Source organism: Orcinus orca, chromosome 1 (assembly GCF_937001465.1).
Source record: "Orcinus orca chromosome 1, mOrcOrc1.1, whole genome shotgun sequence".
NCBI classification, from domain to species: Eukaryota; Metazoa; Chordata; class Mammalia; order Artiodactyla; family Delphinidae; genus Orcinus; species Orcinus orca.
The window spans coordinates 6,626,413-6,642,035 of NC_064559.1; the positions used below are offsets into that span (position 1 = coordinate 6,626,413).

Consider the following 15,623-nt stretch of genomic DNA (forward strand, 5'->3'; position numbering starts at 1 on the left):
ACCAGCTGGTTGACCTACAACTTAATTCTGAGGCTATCTACCTGGAGATGACATCAGATCCCACAGGTTAAGCGCTCAGTCCCACAAGACTGCCCCCCACTTCAGATGCCAATTGCTAGTAGTACGGCCCCAGGTTACCCACAATTTCTGTCCAGCTTGGGTACAAATCGGAGGTTCCCAGGTTTGAGTCTGATTTGTAGAGAGGCTCACAGAACTCAGGGCAACGCTTCCATTTAACAGTTTATTAAAGGATATGATTTAAAAAATACAAGTGGGGCTTCCCTGGTGGCGCAGTGGTTGAGAGTCAGCCTGCTGATGCAGGGGACACGGGTTCATGCCCCGGTCCGGGAAGATCCCACATGCCGCGGAGCGGCTGGGTCCGGGAGCCATGGCCGCTGAGCCTGCGTGTCCGGAGCCTGTGCTCTGCAAGGAGAGGTCTGAGAGCGTCCTGGACAAAGGAGCTTCTGTCTCCGTGGAGTTGGGGTGCATCACCCTCCTGGTCTGCGGATGTGTTCAGCCACCTGGAAACTCTCCAAACCTCATACTACTGGGATTTTATGGAGGCTTCTTCACGCAGGGATGATCAATTATTAACTCAATTTTCAGCCCTTCTCACCCTTCTAGAGAAGTGGAGGGAAGGGGGTGTGGGGAATCGGAGGGTGGTAAAAATTCCAAGCCTCTAATCGTAGCTTAGTCTTTCTGGAGACCAGGAGCCATCAGGCACCCACCCAGAGTGGCCTCAATAGAACAAAGGTTCCCCTGGTGCTTGTATCACTTAGGAATTTACAAGGAAGAGTTCTAGGAGCTCTGTGCTTGGAATTGGGGCCAAAGACCAAGACATATATTTACTATTATCTCACAGCTTCCAATTTTTCAACCTACATACTCATTGGAGCTCGTACCCAGAGTCACTGTCTGTGTTACAATGGGAAAACGTCCTTACTATTTTCAAAAGCCAAGCCTTCCTGTTTCACCCCTAGGTTTTTCATGACATTTTTTTTTTTAAAATTCCATATATATGTGTTAGCATACGGTATTTGTCTCTCTCTTTCTGACTTTGACACTACCAAAAGTAAGGTAGTTAGCTAGTGGGAAGCAGCCGCATAGCACAGGGAGATCAGTTCGGTGCTTTGTGACCGCCTGGAGGGGTGGGATAGGGAGGGTGGGAGGGAGGGAGACGCAAGCGGGAAGAGATATGGGAATGTATGTGTATATATAACTGATTCATTTTGTTGTGAAGCTGAAACTAACATACCATTGTAAAGCAATTATACTCCAATAAAGATGTTAAAAAAAAAAAAAAAAAAAAGCCAAGCCTTCCTTTGTCACTGGATCCCACCCTCTCTCATCTCTGAAGGACTTGCTCCCACATTATTCCTTCTCTCCTTCAAAACACCAGCTTCCCTTTCTCCACTGCATCATTCCTGTGAGCATAAGACATGTTCCATGGTTTCTCAGCCACAACCGAAAACCCAAGACAAACCTTCCCTTCACTCCCTCATCCCAAGCAGGGCAACATTTCCCGATTTCACTCCACAACAAAAGTTCATGCACTTTCATGTCCCATTCACTCTTATAAACAACACTTTGGTTTACATATATACGTGTCATACGTCTATACACACACACATATATATGAAAGAATATATAGGATGTATATGTACAGTCTGAAAAATAATAAAACGAACACCTCCTGTACCCACCACCCAACACCCAGACTGAAAAGTAGAACCTGAGAAGGACCTCAGAAGCACCATCTCCCTCCCCAGTCACTTCCTCCTCTCCCCACCACTGCTATCCCGAACTCTGTGTAAATCATTCCTTTGCTTTTTCTTTTTAATGGTTTTTTAATACCCACATATGCATCCCAAGATAATAAAATTATTTGCTTATACCTATTTCAAAACTTTTTATGAATGGAATCATTTAGTATATATTCCCTTGTGATTTAAAAAATTTCTACATACTGTGGAATTCCCTGGTAGTCCAGTGGTTAGGACTCTGCACTTCCACTGCAGGGGGCCCGGGTTTGATCCCTGGTTGGGGAACTAAGATCCCGCAAGGTGCATGGCATGGCCAAAAAAATTAAAAATTAAAAATTCTATGTATTTCTTTAATTCATGCATGTTTATGTGTACAGTTATAGTTCATTTTCACTGCTGTATTCTTCTGTACAACTACACCACAGTTTTATTTATATATTCGACTTTTAATGGACATTTGGCCTGTTTCAATTTACGGCTATGAATATCGTAAGGCATATCTTCTGCTGCAGATGGAAGGGTTCTTCTGGGGGTGGAGCTGTGAGGCTGGAGGGAAGATGGGAGGGTTTCCGCTTCTCTGGGAGAGGAGCCGCAAAGTTGGAGGGAATGTACACATCCAACTTTATTAATTTTTAGAAAAAAACAATGTATTCCTCTTACTGCACTTTCATTAAATAAAATCCTATTCAGTCTTCTCTCCATCTGCTAGTCAAACAGAGCTCCACAGGCTATTTTCTTATAATGTCATATAATGAAATTTCAGAGCCTGGGCCTGAAAAGTATTTTTTTCATTACTCAGAGGTGAGTGCTGTTCCCTGCTCCCACACAACCGCTGGGAGGACAATACTCAACATCACAAAAGTGGTTCAAAGAATCTGCTTGACAGGTGAGAATGTAGGGGATCGGCTGCCTCGTGTCGGAGGGGAAGGGGGTGAGCCCGGGAGGAGCCAGGGCTTGCGAAGGTGTGAGTGGGTCCAGCAGAAGGAGACAGTGTTTGAGTCCATCGTCAAGTTCAGCCTGGCCTTAGCCGTTGCAGGAGGCGTGGCAAATTCTGCCTTGTATAATACAGATGCTGGGCACAGAGGTATCCTATCACCTTTGACCCGTTCTGTGGAGTGCAGGACATTGTTGTAGGAAAAGGGACTCGCTTTCTTATCCCTTGGGTACAGAAACCAATTATCTTTGTTTACCGCCCTCCAGCACGTAACGTGCCAGTAATTACTGGAAGCAAAGATTTACAGAATGTCAACATCACCCTGCGCATCATCTTCCAGCCGGTTACTAGCCACTTCCCCGAATCTTCACCAGCATCAGAGAAGACTCTGATGAGCACATGCTGCCGTCCATCAGTACAGAGATCCTCAGATCCGTCGTGGCTCACTTTGATGCTGGAGAACTTATCACCAGAGAGAGCTGGTCTCCAGACAGGTGAGCAATGACCTCATGGAGCGAGCAGCCACCTTTAGGCTCATCCTGGATGACATAACCCTTGATACATCTGACCTTCGGAAGGGAGTTCCCAGAAGTGGTGGAAGCCAAATAGATGGCTCAGCAGGAAGCAGAGGAGCCAGATTTGTGATGGAAAAGGCTGAGCCTCAGAAGCAGCAGCCGTCATCTCTGCGGAGGGCGATTTCAAGGCAGCAGAGCTGATAGCCAACTCACTTGCCCCTGCAGGCGACCGCTTGATTGAGCTGCGCAAGTTGGAGGCCTCGGAGGACATCACGTACCAGCCCGCCCGGCAGTCGGTGCTCTTCCAGCTGCCCCAGTGAGGCCCACACCTCCTGGGGCCATCTGGACCACAGCCCTGATGATTCTCAACATCACCTTCCCTCTTCCACCCCAGAAATCACTGTGAAACTTCATGATTGGAGTAAAGTGAAGGAAATAAAAGTAAAATCACTTCAGATCTCTAACTACTCTATCAAAGAAAAAAAAAAAAAAGAACCTGCTTGTTTGGTTCAAAACTTTTAACGGAATGTGTCCTGTTCTCCCATGTAAAGTGGACACATGTGACTCTTCATCGCTCTTGGCAACTCAGAGCAGCAGGGTCTTGTTCGACTCCTATGACTTTAGAAACTGTTGCCACATCCCGTGAAAATAACCACCATGTGAAAATAACCTCCAAAGAAACCAATATTTTGTTGCTTGTCTCAATTCACTGACTTAATTATAATGTTATAATAAATTGTCTCAGTATTCCTCAAAGTTATAGGTACTTGAAAAAAACTTCTCTTACAGATCAGAAGAGGATCATGGCACTTTTCTCTTACATGCATCATGGAAAAATCAAAGCCCCTGCTAGATATATTATAATATTTAACAAATCATCCGAAAGTCCTTGTATCATCTTGTCAACACTGGGTAATCAAAATTGTTTTCCAAAGTAGCTGTAACACTCTCCAATCCCACCAGCAGAAGATTTTCGTTCCCATTACTCCACACCCTTGCCTAGACTTGATATTGACTAACTCCTTAATGTTTGCCAGTCTGGTAGGCATAAATTGGCATCTAGCTGCACATCTAATTTGCATTTTCCTGGCTATTAATAAGAGTAAGAATCTTTCTATGTTTCTGGGCCTTTTTTTTTTTTCTGTGAAATGTCTGTCCTATCTTTAGCCTGTTTTTCTGTTAGGTTATTTATCTTTTTCTTACAGATTTGTAGAAAATAGTTACATATTCTGGCTACTCTTCTTTGACAAAATATTTTCTCCCAGTTTGTTATTTGTCTTTTCACTGTCTTTAAAGTGTGTTTCTTGTTTGTTTGTTTGTTTGGTTGGTTGTTTTGGGCCATGCCGTGGCAGTGGAAGCATGGAGTATCAACCACTAGACCACCAGGGAAGTCCTAAAGTATGTTTTGATAAACAAGTTCATTTTAAAGTAGTTAGTAATATCAGTATTTTTCTCTTTGGTAAATATTTTTTTAATCCTAAGAAATCCCTCTCTCCGCCTGAATTGGAAAGATATTCTCCTACGTTTTCTTCTCAATATTTCAATCTTTGCTTTTTGTATTTAAGAATTTAATCCAACCAGAATTGATTTTGTGTGTGTGTGTGTGTGTGTGTGTGTGTGTGTGTGTGTGTGTGCAAGTTACCTATATCTTTTTTTCCATATAGGTAACTATTTGCCCTAACACAATACGTTGAATAGTCTACCCTTTACCCACTGACCTACAAGTTCCATTTCCATTAATCAAGTTTCCACATATATGTGAATCTGTTTCTGGGCTCTCTAGTTCCATTGGTCTATTTACTGTCTCCAGACTAATGATACACTGTCTTGATTACTAAGGCTTTATAATAATTCTCAATATGTGGTAAAGTAAGCTTCCCCATCTTCTTCGAGAAGTTATTTGGTTATTCTTGACCCTTTACTTTTCCATGTATATTTTGGAATCAACTTCTCAAGTTACATACCCACACACAAATCCTACTGGAATTGCATTGAATTAATTTATCAATTTGTAAAGAACCAATATCTTTATGATATTGTCTTTATCCAAAAACATGATCCATCACTCCATGTATACTGACCTTCAGTGTCCTTCAATAAAGTTTTATAATTTTCTCCATAAAGGGCTCTCATGTATTTTGTTAGCTATATCCCTATGTTCCTTATATCTTTTTCTTGCTAGTGTAAATGATATCTTTTATTTCTTAATTATATTTTTCGGACTCATTGTTCCTCATATGTAAAAATGCCATTGACTTTTTCATTTTTTTAGAAAAATGATAGATTTTTTTTTTTTTTTTTTTTTTTTGCGGTACGTGGGCCTCTCACTGTTGTGGCCTCTCCCGCTGCGGAGCACAGGCTCCGGACGCGCAGGCTCAGCGGCCATGGCTCACGGGCCCAGTCGCTCCACGGCATGTGGTATCTTCCCGGACCGGGGCACGAACCCGCGTCCCCTGCATCGGCAGGCGGACTCTCAACCACTGCGCCATCAGGGAAGCCCTAGATGTTATTTTTTTAAACAGATTTGAATTAATAGAAAAATTGATCAGAACAAAGAGTTCTCATATACTGCCTCTCACACACACACTTTCCCCTACCATTAACATCTTACATTAGTGTGGCACATTTATGAATTGATGAACCAGTTAATACATTATTATTAACTAAAGTCCATTTATATTAGGGCTCACTCTTGTGCTATTATACAGTTCTATGGGTTTTAGCAAATGCATGTCACATATCCACCATTGAAGCATCACACAGAATAATTTTACTGCCTCAAAAGACCCATGTGAAAAAAACAAAAGACCCATGTGCTCCACTTATTATTTTTCCCACCCCCCTAATCCCTAAACCACTGGTGTTTTTACTGTCTCTCTATTTTTGTCTTTCCCAGAATGTCATGCAGTTGGAATCATACAATATGTAGTCTTTTCATACTTGGCTTCTTTCACTTAGCAATATGTATTTAAGGTTCCTCCATGTCTTATCATGGCTTGATACCTCTTTTTTTTTTTTCTGAATAATATTCACTGTATGGATGTACCATAGTTTGTTTTTCCATTCACCTACTGAAAAACATCTTGGTGGCTTACAAGTTTTGGCAATTATAAATAAAGCTACTATAAACATTCATGTGCAGGTTTTCGTGTGGACTTAAGTTTTCAAATCCTTTGGGTTCATACCAAGATACGTGATTGCTGGATTATATGTTTAGCTCTGTAAGAAATTGCCAAGCTCTCCAAAGTGGCTGTACCATTTTGCATTCCCACCAGCAATAAGTGAGAGTTCCTGTTGCTCCACATCCTCGTAAGTGCTTGGCATTGTCAGTATTTTGGATTTTGACCATTGAAATAGATGTACAGTGGTATCTCACTATTTTAATTTGCAATTCCCTAATGACATAGGATGCTGAACATCTTTTTAATGCTTATTTGCCATCTGGATATCTTGTTTGATGAGGTAACTGTTCAGATCTTTTGACCACTTTTTAATTGGGCTATTTGTTTTCTTATTGCTGAGTTTTAAGAGTTCTTTGTATATTTTAAATAACAGTCCTTCAGCAGATATTTGTTTTGTAAATATTTTCTCCTACCTGTGACTGCAATTGCTTTTTACAGGTAAAGTTTTTTCCAGCAATTTTGCAAAACTCTCTTGTTAGTTTTAATTATATATTTGAGATTCTTTGGAGTTTTTTACATAGTCAGCTATATCATCTGCAAATCATGACAGTTCTGTTTCTTCCTTTCAAACCCATATAATTTTAATGTTGTCTGTTATTTGTTTATCTCTATGCCTTTGGTTAAGACCTCCCAAGCAATGTTTCCTTGATCTTAAATGAAAGTTTTTGGCCTTTCAAGTTTTTGTCAAGTTTTGCTTCATGTACTTTGAAGCTCTATTATTGGGTGCCTAGACATTTAGAATTACGTTCTTAATGAATTGACCCCTTTATTATTATGAAAATCTCTTTCTTTATCCCTGGTTATATTCCTTGCTCTGAAGTCTACTTTGGTATTAATATAACCACTCTTTCTTATGATGTTTTTTATCTTTTTCCATCCTTTTATATTTTCAATCTGTGTATCATTATATTTAAAGTGGGTGTTTTTTTTAAACCTACAGCATATAATTGAATCTTGCATTTTTATCCCAGTGTGACAATCTCTTAGATTGGAGCTCTTGGACTTTTGCGTGGAATGCAGTTATCAATATGGTTCCGTCTAAATCTACCACTTAGCTTTTTTTTTTTTTTTTTTTTTTTTACCATTTGTCCTGTGTTTTGTTTCTTTATTCCTTTTTCCTGACTTCTTTTGGATTTATTTAGCACAGTTTAGTATTCCATTTTATCTACTTTATTAGCAATCTGTCTTCGGGGTTTTTTAAAAATTATTTTTCTAGGGCAGTTTTAGGTTCATATGTCTTTGGGTTTTGTTTTGTTCTGTCTCTAGTGGTTGCTCATGGTTCACAACTTGCATCATTACCTCATCACTGTCTACACTCAACTAGTATTATACCACTTCACGTATATTGTTAGAACCTTAAAACAGTATACTTCAATTTTTTCTCTCCCGTTCTCTGTGCTAGTTTTCATACATTTTAGTTCTATGTATGTTATAAACCACACAATACTTTGTCATTGTTTTTACTTTAAAATGGTTACCTTTTAAAGAAACTTTTAAATGACAAAAAATATTTTAAATCTACCCACATATTTACCATTTCCAGTGTTCTTTGTATAGATCCAAGTTTTCATCTGGCATCATTTTCCTTTCACATGAAGAATTCCTTTAATGTTTCCTGTGATACAGTGGTTTTCTTGTAGTTTTCAAAAATTTCAAAAATTTTACTCATTATGTCTTCAACTACTTTTTCTGCAGTGCTTCCCCTCTCCTCACCCTTTCTCTTCTCCTTCTGAAACTCCAATTACACATATGTTAGAATGCTTTGATATTGTCACACGGCCAAATGCTCTGATCTTTTTCCTAGTCTTTTTTTCTCTGTGTGCTTTACTGCAAATAGTTTCTATTCTATTACTATGTGTTGATGTTGATTGATATTTTCTTCTGCAGTGCTTAATCTGCTATAAATCCCAATAAGTGAAATTTTTATTTAGTATATTATATGTTTTAGTCTCCAGAAATCTTCCATCTCTCCTCATTCTGTTCACGTTTTCCTTTAAATCCTTGAGCATATTTATAATAATTATATTACAGTTCTTATTTGCTAATTCTATCATAGCTTTCATTTCTGGTTTGTTTGTTTTTAAATTCTGTCTGTTTTTATTGACTGATTTTTCTTCTGGTTTTGGGTCACATTCTTCTGCTTATTGGCATACATAATATTTTTTGATTGAATGTTATATGTTTCAAATGTTACATTGCTTGAGTGTCTGTATTTTAAAGTATGTTAAGGGGTTTTTTTCTGGCTGGCAATTAAATTACTTGCAGATCAGTTTGATCTTTCCGAGGCTTGTTTGTAAGCTTTTATGGCTGGTTCGTAGTAGCCCATGCTCTAGGGGTGGCGTAGCCCTCCTATTAAGGTGTGACTCTTCAGGTCTCACTATGGAGTACCCCAGATGATTAACAAGGCCTTTCGAGTCTGACTGGTCAGACTCTGTCCTGTGGAGCTCTGGGAATTGTTTAGCTTAAAGCTTCCAGGTCATTCTTTGCCCAGATTCATGGAGTTTCACCCACTTCTTTGTCACTTAGTATCAAGCAAAGTCTCAAGGTGACCCCTATGGAGAATGCTGGATCTCTTTTCTCTACGTAACTATATCCTCTCTAGAACTCTGTCCCACAACTTGCAGCATCTTCTGCCTTCCTGAACTCTGAACCCTATCTTCTCAACTCAGTGACTCGTGCTCTGCTTGGGAACCCCCTCCCTACACTGTGGTCCAGAAGGTGCCTACAGTCAGAAAGCCAAGGCAGTTGTGAGGTTCACCTCACTTACTTCCTTTACCACCTTCAGGGATCACAGTCTTGCACTGCATGTGTCCAATGTCTGAAAATAGTTGTTCCACATCTCACATTCGATTTTTTAGTTGCTTACAGCAGGAGAGAAGGTGGAACCCTATTAGTCCATAATGGCCAGAATCAGAAGTCTCTTTTAATTTCTTAATGTGGTGAATTACATTAATTGATTTTCTAAATAATTGATTTTAAACTTTGCATTCCTTGCACATCTGGCCTAAACCCAACTTCCAAATTGGTCATTATATCTTCTTAATGTATTGCTGGATTTAGGATAAATAGACAGGAGCACAGACAGGTAGGTAAGTATATATATAGATAAGTAGATAGATAGGTATTCTAAGTTCTGAGTGAAATTGTCATATAATTTTCCTTTCTTGAAATGTCCTTGTCTGATTTTGGATTCAAGCTTGTGCTGGCCTTATAAAATGAATTAGGAAAAGTTTCTTCTGTTCTCTAGAAAAGTCTGTGTATAAGCAGAATGGTAAATTCCTTAAATGTTTTGTAGAACTAGGCTGTTAAGCTGACTGGACCTGATGATTTTTTCATGGGAATATTTTTAAATATTGATTCAATTTCATTAATAATTACAAGATTATTCAGATATTCAATTGTTTCTCAATTCTATCTTTTGTCAGTTATACTTTTGTAAGAATTTATCCATTTTATCTATTTTTTCAAACATAGTGCATAAAATTGTTCATAATATTCTTTTGTTACCATTTGAATTTCTTCTAGATATATAGTTATGTCCTCTTTTTTATTATTAATATTTTTTCCTTTTTCTCTCTCTCCCCTCCCCGACCCTTCTCTTTCAGTACTGCCAGTTTGGTTTTTCCGTTTTACAAGTTTTTTTTTTTTAGTTCAAAAGATTAACTTTGGGATTTATTTGTACTCTCTTGTATGACTATATTGTCTGTCATTAATTTCTGCTTTTGCTTTTTTTAATGCTCCTTCTTTCTCTTTATTTTTTGGTTTATTATGCTATTCTTTGTTTTTCATGAATTCTCAGCTACTTTCAGAATTCACAATCTTGTTGTCTAATTTAAATCATATATTTTCCTCAAAATATTGTGTTCCTCAGGTTCTGTTACATAATATTGGTGATATCATCTAGTTCAGAATAGTTTCTAGTCTTCAATATTACTTATTCTTTTTTTAAAAACATCTTTATTGGAGTATAATTGCTTTACAACAGTGTGTTAGTTTCTGCTGTATAACAAAGTGAATCAGCTATACATATATCCCCATATCTCCTCCCTCTTGTGTCTCCCTCCCACCCTCCCTATCCCATCCCTCTAGGTGGTCACAAAGCACCGAGCTGATCTCCCTGTGCTATGCAGCTGCTTCCCACTAGCTATCTATTTTACATTTGGTAATGTACAATATTATTTATTCTTTAACCCACAAGTTTTTTTTAGAATTATGTGCATTTATTTTCAAACTCATGAGAATTTTCTAATTATCTTTTATTGATTTTCCATTTAATTGCATTGTAGTCCAAAAATGTTGACTGTATACTAATTCTTTGAAAGTTGTTAAGGTTTAATAGCCTACTGCATGATCAATTTTTTTCTTCCAGTTTTATAGAGGTATAATTGACATACAGCGCTGTATAAGTTTAAGATGTTCAGCATAATGATTGGACTTACATACAACATGAAAAGTTTATCACAATAAGTTTAATGAACATCCAGCATCTCATATAGATACAAAATTAAAGAAATAGAAAATAATTTTGTGTGTGGTGAGAACTCAGAATTTATACTCAACATTCATATAAAACATACAGCAGTGTTTATATTCACCATGTTGTACATTATGTCCCTAGTACTCATTTATCTTATAACTGGGAGTTGGTACCTTTTGACTGTCTTCATCCAATTCCCTGTTCCCCCACCCCCTGCCTCTAGTAACCGCGAATATGATCTCTTTTTCTATGAGTTTAATTATTTACTTATTTTTTTAATGACATACTATTTGCATATAACACATCCTCCAATATAATTTTTATTTATTTTTCAACATTTTATTTATTTATTTTTGTTTATAAATTTATTTATTTTTGGGCTGCATTGGGTCTTCATTGCTGTGCAAGGTCTTTCTCTAGTTGCGGCGAGCAGGGGCTACTCTTCATTGCGGTGTGCAGGCTTCTCATTGTGGTGGTTTCTCTTGTTGCGGAGCATGGGCTCTAGGCATGCAGGCTTCAGTAGTTGTGGCACGCAGGCTCAGTAGTTGTGGCTCATGGGCTTAGTTGCTCTGCGGCATGGGGGATCTTCCCAGACCAGGGCTTGAACCCATGTCCCTTGCATTGACAGCAGGGCAGTGTCACCAGGGCAGTCCCATATGAGCTTATTTGTTTTTGAAGCATAATTGATTTACAACACTGTAGGAACTCCTGGTACATGACCTAGTAATTCAATATTTCTATACATTTCAAAATGATCCCTACAATAAGTCTAGTTACGATACCACCATACAAATATATTACAGGGTTATCAACTATATTCCCTGCATTGTACGTTTCATATCTGTGACTCATTTATTTTGCAACTTGAAATTTGTACCTCCTAATCTCCCTCACCTATTTCTTTCATTCCCCATCCCCCTCCCCTCTAGCAACTACCTGTTTTCTCTCTGTATCTAACTTTGTTTCTGTTTTGTTATGTTTGTTCATTTGTTTTATTTTTTAGATTCCACATATTGGTGAAATCATACAGTATTTGTCTTTCTCTGTCTGACTTATTTCACTTAACATAGTACCCTCTAGGTCTATCCATGTTGTCACAAATGGCAATATTTTATCCTTTTCTACGGCAGAGTAATATTTCTGTGTGTGTGTGTGTGTGTGTGTGTGTGTATCACATTTTCTTTTTCCATTTTTCTATGGATGGAAGCTTGGGTTGCTTCCATTTCTTGACTATTGTAAATAATGCTGCAATGAACATAGAGGTGTGTATATCTTTTCTAGTTAGTGTTTTTGTTTTCTTCAGATAGATACCCAGGAGTGGAATTGTTGTATCATATGGTAGTTGTCTTTTCAATTTTTAGAGGAATCTCCATGTTGTTTTCCATAGTGGCTGCACCAATGTACATTCAGTACACAAGTGTTCCCTTTTCTCCACATCTTCACCAACACTTGCCATTTGTTGTCTTTTTGATAACAGCCATTCTTACAGGTGTGAGGTGATATCTCATTATGGTTTTGATTTGCATTTCCCTGATGATTAGTGAAGTTGAGCATCTTTTCATGTGCCTTTTGGCCAACTGTATGTATTCTTTGGAAAAATATCTATTCAGGTCCTCTGCCCATTTTTTAATTGGGTTATTTGTTTTGGTTTTGTGTGTGTGTGTGTGGAGTTGTATGAGTTCTTTGTATATTTTGGATATTAACCACTTATCAGATATATTATTTGCAAATAACTTCTCCCATTCAGTAGTGACCTTTTCGTTTTGTGAATAGTTTCCTTCACTGTGGAAAAGCTTTTTCATTTTATGTAGTCCCATTTGCTTATTTTTTCTTTTGTTTTCCTTAGTTGAAAAGAAATATTCAAAAAATATTACTAAGATTGATATCAAAGAGAGTACTGCTAATGTTTTCTTCAAGAAGTTTTATGGTTTCAGATTTTACCTTTAAGTTGTTAATCCATTTAGAATTTATTTCTGTGCTTGGTATAAGAGAGTAGTCCAGTTTGATTCATTTGCATATAACTGTCCAGTGTTCTGAACACCATCTATTGAAGAGGCTGTCTTTTCCCCATTGTATATTCTTGCCTCCTTTGTCATAGAATAATTGCCCATATTAGTGTGGGTTTATTTCTGAGCTCTCTGTGCTGGCTGTAGTGTCTCCATACAAATTTTAGAATTATTTGTTCTAGACCTGTGAAAAATATCATTAGAATTTTATAGGGATTGTGCTGAATCTGAAGATTGCTTGGGTAGTATGGTCATTTTAACAATATTAATTCTTCCAATCCATTAACACAGTACATCTTTCCATCTGTTTGTGTTGTCTTCAATTTTTTTCATCAGTGTCTTATAAAAATCTTTTAGCTCCTTAGTTACATTTCTTTCTAGATATTTTATTCTTTTTGATGCAGTTGTAAGTAGGATTGTTTCCTTAATTTCTTTTTCTCGTAGTTTGTTGTTAGTGTATACAAATGCAACAGATTTCAGTATATTAATTTTGTATCCTGCAATTTTAACAAATTCATTGATGAGCTCTAGTAGTTTTCTGGTGGTATCTTGAGGATTTTCTATGTATAGTGTCATATCATCTGCAACCAGTGATAGTTTTACTTCTTCCTTTCCAGTTTGAATTCCTTTTATTTATTTCTCTTATCTGATCACTTCTAATACTGTGTTATTACTTCTAACACTGTGTTAAATAAAAGTTGTGAGAGTGGGCACAATTGCCTTTTTCCTGATCTTAGAGAAAATGCTTTCAGCTTTTCATCATTGAGTATGATGTTAGCTGTGGGCTTGTCATATATGCCCTTTATCATGTTGGCATATGTTCCCTCTCTACCCACTTCATGGAGAGTTTTTATAATGAATGGATGTTGAATGCTGTCAAAAGCTTTTTCTGCATCTATTGTGGTGATCATATAATATTTTTTCTTCAGTTTATTAATGTGATATATCACACTGATTGATTTGCAGATATTGCAGCCCTGGGATAAATCTCACTTGATCATGGCATATGATCCTTTTAATGTATTGTAATTCAGTTTGCTAATTTTTGTTCAGAATTTTTGCATGTATGTTCATCAGTGATACTGGCCTGTAATTTTCTCTTTCTGTGGTATCTCCATCTGCTTTTGATATCAGGGTGATGCTGGCCTTGTAGAATGGGTTCAGAAACATTTCTTTCTCTGCAATTTTTTTGGAACAGTTTGAAGGAATGGGCATTAACTCTTCTCTAAATGGTAGAAAATACTGGTAAAACCATCTGGTCCTGGACTTTTATTTAGGGGGGAATTTTTTTATTACCATTTCAATTACTGGTAATTGCTTTGTTCATATAATCTATTTCTTCATGGTTCAGTCTTGGGAGATTATACATTTCTAGGGATTTGCCCATTTCTTCTAGGTTGCTCATTTTATTGGCATACAATTGTTAATATTAATCTCTTATGATCCTTTGTATTTCTGGCAGTTGTAAATTCTCCTCTTTCATTTCTGATTTTATTGACTTGGGTCCTCTTTCTTTTTTCTTGATGAGTTTGGCTAAATGTTTATCAATTTTGTTTATGCTTTCGAAGAGCCAACTCTTAATTTCATTAATTTTTGTCTATTATTTTTTAAGTCTCTATTTCATTAATTTCTGTTCTGATCTTTGTTTCTATTCTTCTATTAATTTGGGGTTTTGTTCGTTCTTCTTTTTTTAGTTCCTTTTGGCATAAGGTTAGGTTGTTTATTTGAGATTTTTCTTGTTTCTTGACTAGGCTTGTATCTTTATAAACTTCCCTCCTAGAACTGCTTTTTCTACATCCCATAGATTTTGGATCACTGTGTTTTCATTTTCATTTGTTTCCAGGTATTTTTTAATTTCCTCTTTGATTTTTTCTGTGACCCATTGGTTGTTTAGTAGCATACTGTGTAGCCTCTTCATGTTTGTGTTTTTTGCAGTTGTTTTTTTTTTTTTTCTTGTAGTTGATTTCTAATCTTATAGCACTGTGGTCAGAAAAGATGCTTGATTTGATTTCAGTGTTCTTAAATTTACAAAGACTTGTTTTGTGGACTAGCATGTGATCCTGGAGAATGTTCCATGTGCACTTAAAAATAATGTGTATTCTGCCCACTTTTGGATGAAATGCTTTATATATAGCTATTAAATCCAGCTGGTATAATGTGTCATTTAAGGCCAGTGTTTTCTTACTGATTTTCTGTCTGGATTGTCTGTCCATTAATGTAAGTACGGTGTTAAAGTCTCCTACTATTATTTTATTACTGTCAATTTTTCCTTTTATGTTTGTTAATATTTGCTTTATGAATTTAGGTATGCCTGTATTGGGTGCATATATATTTGCAACAGTTATATTTTCTTGAATTGATTCCTTAATCATTATGTAATATCCGTCTTTGTCTCTTGTTACAGTCTTCGCTTTAAAGTCTATTTTGTCTGATATAAGTATTACTACCCAGTTTTCCTTTGATTTCCATTTTCATGGAATATCTTTTTCTATCATCTCATTGTAGGTCTGTATGTGTCTTTAAGTCTGATATGTCTTTTGTAGGCAGCATATATATGGGTCTTGTTTTTGTAACCATTCAGCCACTCTATGTCTTTTGATTGGAGTATTAAGTCCATTTACATTTAAAGTAATTACTGATTGTTATGTATTTATTGTCATTTTGTTAATTGTTTTTGTAGTTCTTTTTTGTTCTTCTCCTTTCTTCTCTTGTGATTTGATGACTATCTTTAGTGTTATGTTTCAAT

At 37.0% G+C, this 15,623-nt stretch overlaps 1 non-coding gene and 1 pseudogene across 1 annotated transcript; both read left to right on the forward strand.

Annotated features, from left to right (window-relative positions):
* Positions 1-1,975: 1,975 nt before the first annotated feature.
* On the forward strand, positions 1,976-2,048 carry TRNAG-UCC (transfer RNA glycine (anticodon UCC)). The gene has a single exon. It is a non-coding gene; the product is annotated as a tRNA-Gly (tRNA).
* A 456-nt stretch (positions 2,049-2,504) lies between these two features.
* LOC101271082 (prohibitin 1-like) lies at positions 2,505-3,532 on the forward strand (annotated as a pseudogene).
* Positions 3,533-15,623: the final 12,091 nt, after the last annotated feature.